The 8,395-nt window shown below is 34.9% G+C and overlaps 1 long non-coding RNA gene across 1 annotated transcript in view; it reads right to left on the reverse strand.

Annotated features, from left to right (window-relative positions):
• Positions 1-5,680, reverse strand: part of LOC146763895 (uncharacterized) — a 358,050-nt gene extending 352,370 nt beyond the window's left edge. The window contains exon 1 of the long non-coding RNA XR_014951645.1: positions 3,478-5,680. This is a non-coding gene — a long non-coding RNA (uncharacterized LOC146763895). The remainder of the gene's footprint in view (positions 1-3,477) is intronic.
• Positions 5,681-8,395: the final 2,715 nt, after the last annotated feature.

Below are 8,395 nucleotides of genomic sequence, written 5' to 3' on the forward strand. Positions count from 1 at the left end.
GACACCTCTTTCCTGGCCCCCAAGGCAGACCCAATTTTTAAGAGCTTATAAGAAATTTTAATCTTATCCACTTCATCTATATCAAAGGAGAAATCATTCTATTCCACATATGGATATGGACTAAGGGATGCTCATGCCTCAGTAACATTGCCCAGAGGAAAGCATGACTCCAAGAAGATGTTGGTCTGAATGTATTTAATAATGAAATTATATTCCAGATTTAGAAATCATTGAAAATTTTGGGAAAGTTTCCACTGCAAATTAGGAAATGCAAATTTAAAAGGGTAACATACCACTGGAATGCTAAGTACTCCAGAGAAGTACCCTTATCTACAAATCTTCCATTATTACATGCTTTTATTAATTGACATGACCTTACATCTGGAATCTGAGAAATCTTTCCTACAGGTTAGTTATAAGACTAATATGTCCTTCTGAAATGTTTTTGCTCATAAACCAGTATTTTGCACTGAAACTACCTCCTTTATAATGAAAAGTCTTGGCTATCTTTTATGCTGAGGCTCAAGGTATTAATTTGGATTGAAATAAAAAATGCAGAGCAAGGGTTAATGTTTAATTTAGTGTTGTTAAATACATTTTCTAAGCTATAGATTACAATCTAGCTCCTGAGGAAGCATATGAAGAGAGACACAGTTCTGATCTCTCAGTTTATCTCCCTGCTATATTTGAGATGGGAACGTGTATTTATATATATCTGTATATGCTTATGATTGTACTTCTTGGAGTTGTGAAAATAGGTAGTTGCAAGTTAATAATTCACTTACATGTCAGCATGAAAAAAACTGTCTTGCAAATTGAAGAGGGATAAGTATCCTTCATTTTTCTGCATTCCCATGTATTCCTGCATAGAGTAAGAAGACTTATGTTTTTTCTGTGTGGAGTTAATGCAAAAAAAAATTTTTTTTCTTCTAGTAATCATATTTTCCAGTCCTATTTTCTTGTCAGACCACTTTATTTTATTTCATTTTGTTTTGTTTCTTTCTTTCGTCATCACTTTTAACTTTATGTGTCAATTAAATAGTCTATCTACTTTATCTTCTAAGAATCTCTCAAATATCTTTGCAATATATCTCAGTTACTGGTGCACTCTTGAAATGATTAAGATTAAATTAAATGAAACTTTTACCTCTAGCCATCAAAGGAAAAAGAAGGATACAGGAATACCTTGCCAAGGAAATTAGGTTGTAGCATTAAAACATAGTTTTCTGCATGCCTAGAATAAGTGATATTAAACAGATGCTTATAAAAGCTTGAGGAATTAAAAAATATAAAGAATACTTAAAAAATTTTTTTGCAAGCAATTATGTTTACAGGTTAGTCATCTTCAATTGCTGCTAATCCAAGATCATTTAAGTACTTAGACTGTGCCGTTCTTGTTCCTCACTATTCTGAAAAGAATCCTTGAGAAAATTTTCCCAACCTCAGCATTTATCTGCTTTTATGGTAATAGCAGTTTCTAAAAAAAATCTCTTATCTCATTGCACAGCCCTTCTAACGTAATGGCTCAGAATATTTACAGTATATATTTTTCGATACCTGCTGAGCATTGTGAAACAAGCATTAAGAACATGAGCATGAGAGCATTAAAAGCTCTCATGTCTAGAATATAAAGCTGGAAAAGAGAAAAAGTGAATTGATGACGTTTCAAAAGACACACTGTAATCATATGCTATTTTTTTTATAATATATCTTCTTAGTTCAAATGTAGCTGACTGTGGAAAAGAAATGAGAAATAGTTGTGGCAAACATACTGCTAGCAGGTTGTCATGTATTTCCTCAGTTAACACTTTCAATCTTTTTAAATACATGATTTTGAGGGATTTTGTCAGTTTATTCCTCCTGATATGAATATCTATCAGTCCACTAAATGATATAAAGAAATAGTTAGACATTGAGTTAAAAATGTAAGTCTGAAAATTCTGATCGACGATAAATAATCTAAGAAAGCTAAAATTCCAATCCATTTGGATTTGATTTTTTGGCTGCAGTTTATTTCTATGACATTATTCATATTCTGTCAAGTTCTGTCAAGTTGCTGGCCATTACAGGCAATTATAAACAGCAGTAACTCTAGATGTAGTAAAACCCATGATCCTCAAAAACACAGTAACGTCAGCTACAGTAAGGGATCAAATCATGCTGCTCCTGTGTCCCTGAGAAAGTCAGGTTTTCAACATGAATTATGAAAATCAAATATAGCTTTAATTGTAGGTGCTTGTTTTGATCAGGGTCTTCAAGTGGTAGTTTCTAATCAGTAACTAAACTACTACTGTTTTCTCAAAATGAAAAACAAAACAAATGTAGTTTAGGATATTTAGGATATTTACCAAATGCCTGTGTGTTTCACTTAGAGTCACCTGTGGTTGTCAGTGCATTCCTTCATGAGGCCTGAAGTACTAATCCCTGCTAATAGGATAGGTACTGGTACCTGGGAGGGATCAGTAAATGGAGCTGTAGATAGGCACCTGTCATGGTTTGACACTGGCACAATGCCAGTGCCCCCATGAAAATGTGATCCCTCCCTTGAATGCTGTGAAGTGGAATCGAGAACAGAGCAAAGCAGGCCCAAGCTTAATAACAGGGAAAAGAAAAATTTATTAAGCTACTACTACAAAAGAAAAAAAAGAAAAAAAAACACACAAAGATCAAATGAAAACCTTGCAAAGCACTCCTCCCCCCACCATGCAACTCCAACAAACCACAGTGAGACACAATCTGGACCGCAGTCAGGTTTCCACCCTCCAGACAATCGGTACTCAGCCCCTTCGAGGGAGGCAGGAGTCTCTCCTGTGCCACAGACCCCCCCCAAGAAACACAGCTCCACATCCTGTGTTTCCATGTCACACATGGCACTGCCCGGAGAAAAGTTTGCCATGGTGACCCTCTCCTTTCCATGCACAGTGCTCTCACCACCAATGCATGGATGGACAGACTGCTTTTAGGATTTTTCCTTTCAAGGATGCCCTGCCAAGAGGGGAGAAAACAACAGTTCAGTTTTTCATTTTTTGGGACCACAGTCTCCCCCATTTTCCCATTTCCCCTGGGGCCAAGGGTCCAAGAACAGAGATCTTCTTCTCTTCTCTTTCCTTTGAGGACAGGGGCACCACCACAAACTCCCTAACTTTTTTCTCTGTTCACTCCACTTCTGTCTCTTCCCAGCTGAAGCAGGTCTCTTGACTCACTGGCATCCTCCCAAAACAAAGTCCCTCTTGGAGGAGAAGATTTGGTTCACATTGTGGCTAACACGGAAAAGTCCAGCCAAAAGCCACTCCATGTCCCCTTCCCATCTAGAATTCCTCCTTCTAACATCCCAGGGTCCAAGGTGTCCCTTTTCCTCTCTTTCAAACCGAGGAGGGAAGGAAAAATTCACAAAGCTTTCATTTCTCAAGGAAGGGTTAAAAGTCCGAACTCCCCAGGGATGGCTCAATGCCCGGACATCCAGCAACTCCCACGCACTGGGCACCTTGCAGCTCCCCCCGCTCCTCCTTTCTCGCGATGGAATTGCTGACAAAACTGCCGCTGTCTCTTTCTCTCTCTCGGGAGAGAAACTCTAGGGGGGTGGGGGGGGGGATCGGAGACATCCCAGATTTCTCCACCCTTCCATCTGCAGGGTGCCAGCTCAGTTCCAGTCCCTCCACCCTTGGGCCTACCTCAGTCAGGCCATGGGCCTTCCCCTCCCCACCCAGCCACGGCCGGGCAGGGGGGAGGCTGCACTGCAGCTGACCGGAACCAAAGAGAGTGAGTTCTCCTGGGAATTCTGCTTTTAACCCCTCTGTGCTCTCAGAGGCGTGTCCACCTTCAGTTGGTCAATATCCAAATTGACCTCTTCCTTCCGGAAAAAATTCTCTTTCCGTGTCAAACCACAACAGCACCATAGCTGCAAAACAAAGGAGTCCTGAAAGCAGGAGAGGTCTGAGGTTTCTGTGCACATTCGGATTATCCTGGTAGCTATTTTTCCATTCTCTAGATGTGCTTGTAAAGAGAAAGACTAATCTACTCAACATAATAGGTTTAAAGAGAACCTACCTGAAGCATGAGATGAAACATGTCAGAAACAATACTGTCAGAAAGGCCATGCAGGTGGAAGTTTTCTATTGGAAACCACCAACATAAACTTTGTAATAAATCACCTTTATCCTGATATAGCTGTAGATAATCTAAAGTATAGTTTAAAAGAATACATCTCTCGAACTGAGTTCCTGTTATTAAAACCTGATGCATCCTTATTGGAACATAGTGCATTAGCAAACAAAAATAATTTTATTGTGTTATTGAAAACTAAATTGAGAACTACAGATCTGACTCCATGATTTTGTTCATAGATTTATTCTGGGGACTGTAAGTCTTTGCTCATTGGAAAAAAACTATATTCTTAAGACAAAATCATGGGAGAAGTAAAAAGTACAGGTTTGAAAAGAAAGATTTTAGCCTATGCACTTATTTTAAAATTCTTCTGTGAGTGGGATCACTCTCAGTTATAAACTGTGAAATTTATTAACTGCAAAGTTAAACACTAGTGGTAAAAGAATCTCAAAAAATGCTTTCTCCTCATCAGTTAGTAGCAGGAACTTTTTTTTCCCCTGAAATAAGTAAAAAAGGTAAGAGCCAAAAAAAGCCTCCAAAACCTGAATCCAAACCCCAACAAACAAAACAAACAAAACAGCAGCAAGCCACCCCTAAACCTCCCACCAAAACCAGTCATGTTACAATAAATATTTGCAGTGCTTTACTTCTTTGGAATATTAGTCAGTCAGCAGATCATGCATACTAATTTTTCCTCCTAGATACTTCAAAGATCTTATGGCCGTTTTTCTGTTATCTTAAAAATATAGAGATGAAGGCAATAATCATTCTATCTCAGAAGTTAAAAGAGAAAGAACATATCTGAAAATATCACTAAAAATATTCTAGGATATTTTGGTCTGACACAATGTCTTCTGCATAGGTTTTCCCCCTTCCATCCATTACAAAACACCCCCAGGGCTTTGCATGTAGATTATTATTCAATAGATGCTTCCTAATAAAAATATGTTGGTACACTAGACCAATAAAACATTATAATAAAAAAGAGAGATTTGTTTGTCCTTGTTGTTTTACATCTGTATTTTAGCTATTTAATTTATTTGTGTCAGCAGATATACCCAGTACAATTTTGAACTTGGATGAACTCAGTCTATCTATATCTTTACATTAAACATTTTACCTGCAAAGGCAAAGATAAGTATTCTATTTGAAATTTCTGTATACCATGTTGTATAATTTTTTTTTAACGGCTAAAATGTTAAATACCAACATGTTGTAGCAAAACAAATTAAATTGTTGGAATACATAGGAGTTAAGCAGAGTAGCACTAGATCTTGTGTTGCTAAAGATATGAATTTAGATGTCAAAGGTAAAGAGAATAAAAGCTATATTTGACATAAGTTTTTTATTATGCACTGTAAGCAAAAAGTAATCTTATAAAAATTATTTAGTTCATATAATTTGTTTTCATTATATTTTTTATGTCTTAGGAGACACAGTAGCTGTTTAATTCCTGTTTATGACTCTGTATGTTATCATCTAAACTCCATTTTAAAAAGGAGTTCTGTGACATTCCTTGTGCCACGGCAATAGAGACAGTGTGTAATAACTTCAATAATAGGGAGTAAATCCTGTGATTACAGAATAAATATTAAATAAGTAGATCTTCAAGTTATTAATTTATAGTTAATAAATCGTATCTATTTTTTAAATTATTTTTCTTTTACAAATAGATACGATTAGTATATGTCTTTTTATATTTAATAAATTAAACAAAAAATTTTCCAGAGTGTATCCCTACACATATACCATGCCAAATCACAGAATTATTTCTAACTAAAGGCAAGATTTAGTGTGCTAGTAACAGTAAATTGTAATACAAGGATTATGAAAAATAGCTTCTGGAAGATGGATTGAGAAGGCAACTAAAAACTCAAAAAGTTATGTAGGAAAGACTTAGGTAATCAATATGTCATGCTTTCAGCTTCCAATTTGTTGGAATAAAATCTTATTGATTTAAAAGCTGAATTAGCACATTCTGATCAGGATCTCATATGAACAGTATCAGAGTAATAATATTTTAGATTTAAAATGAACAAATAAATAATAAAAAAAACCCAAAAAACAGTGAACAAACTAGTTTTATTAATTTAATTAATGGAGATTACACAGAAGCAGAATGAAAGTGACCCTGTTATATCTCTTCAGATGTATTTAGGGAAAAGAAAGACTTGCTCAAAAGTTAGAAAACATGGCATTTTCAGGATGTTACATGTTCACATTTTTGTATTTAATTTACACTTAATAATGCCTGTGCACTAATGAGTCAGGTCTACCAGACCACTGAGATCTCATGCTACAAATCTCAAAAACTAGTTATGTTGTTTTAATCACAGCTAAAAAGTGTTAGCTTTTCAAGGGATGCATCCTGTTTTGTGCATTTAGAAATTTTAATCTACTGGATAATGTAAATAGATTTAGATAACACTAGCAACCAAAGTAAATTGCTATGTGCTAACTAGGGGAAGACCTGGGCTTTAGTAAATGTGAACTTTGGTAACTTTGCGTTACCAAAATAATTTCTAAATATTGACTAATGTGTGGAAAAATATTTTATATAAAACATGGATTATTGCATGTTTGAGGCAAATTTTCATACAAAGAGAAAGTTGCAAAATGTGAAAAAAAAATCATAGGATATATCTCACTTATGAGTGATTTGAGAGAACTGAATGGGATTCTTGAGGGCATTCTATTATTCCTCAAAGAGCCTCTGTTTCTCCTCATTCTATGCCCAATTCATTCTTTGACAATATATCATCATCAATACAAACCAAAATTAAGTCTCCTCAAAATATCATTCTTTCAATTTGTAACATTCTTGCTAAAGAAAATGGTTAATCTTCTATCCTAATATACAATTATTTACTTTAACTTTAAATGCAATATGCAATAGCAAAGTACACTCATCTTTTAGGGCTGCCACTAACACAATCTCAAATAAATACTGGCATGAGATACTCAAATATAAAAGCAGATATGTCTATTTGACATTTTTTTAAATGCAATCAGGACATTAAACAGATTAAATTAATGATATTGCAAAAATGTAGCAATATCAGATAATCATAATTAACCTATTCACAGCTGAATTTGAATAAAGCGTGAGCTGAACAATGATGAGAACTCTTTTCAGAAAATCCAATGAGGGAGAAAATGGTAAGATTTTAAATATTAAAATAAAAAAAATAAAATAAAATATTATATTTTCACTCTGTTATTAAATTACATATCAGAGGTACATCTAGATAGAGTATTTCCAATTAGACATAAATCATAATTTTAATGTAAATGATCTAATTCCTCTGCTTCAAAGTAACTGACTAATTTTTCTTTAAGATATTTGATGCTCCATCTGGAAGACAAAACACTATTGAATGGGAAGAAAATGATATTAAATTAATTATTTTTTAAAAGTTCCTAAGAAGTCAAAACATTTCCAGTAAATAATAAAGAATACTTGAGATATATTCACAGAAGTATTAAAACAACACTGAGATTTCATAAAATGTTTGAGAAAGTGGTTATTTGAAATCATTTTTGTATCACCACAATGATCATTCTGGATAATATGGTGTCAGATCCTCCAAATATTTTCTCTACAATGACAAGGTGCCTCACTTTTATTTGTGAACTAATTAGTAAATGGTGAATTAAATAAACATCAAGGAAGAGATTGCTGTGTATTCAGTAACATATTTTCTTGTCATCCAACATACCTTTCGCCATCTGGGACAAAAATAATCCAGTTTTCCAGCTGGTATTTTTTATTTGCATGGCCCACTGCCAACTGGTTGTCATTTCCTCAGTCACAGTGGAATGGGAAACAAGTTCTTGCTGCATATACATACCCTCTTCTATTTGTACTTTGCCCCAGGAATAAACTAATTGCTGCTGTAAAACACTCTTTGTGCCTTACCCAGAATTCCTCTAGGAACCCTGGGAGAGAAGGATGTGAAATCATGCCAGCTGGCCCTTTGGCTTTGCTTAGACAATTAATAGGTGGTTGCCAATTACCTGTTCACACTGGAACTTTTAATCAAGGGTTGAACAAATTCTTTTTTTCCTTAAAGTTTTTGTTTGCTCAATTTAATTAATCTTTTTTTTTCACAGCCTGAATGTTACTTCTTCTTTCATTTATCTTCATGCTTCAAAATATTCCTCCTTCATGGCTTTGCTTTTTTTCCCTTTCTATACTATTTTACAGTCAAATAAAATTTTCAGTATTCTATTAAGTGGTGCAGTTGCACTTATCCTTCCCCCCATTGCAAAAGAATCAGGCTTTCTTTCA

This window comes from Lonchura striata, chromosome Z (genome assembly GCF_050655825.1).
Source record: "Lonchura striata isolate lonStrDom1 chromosome Z, ASM5065582v1, whole genome shotgun sequence".
Taxonomy (NCBI): Eukaryota; Metazoa; Chordata; class Aves; order Passeriformes; family Estrildidae; genus Lonchura; species Lonchura striata.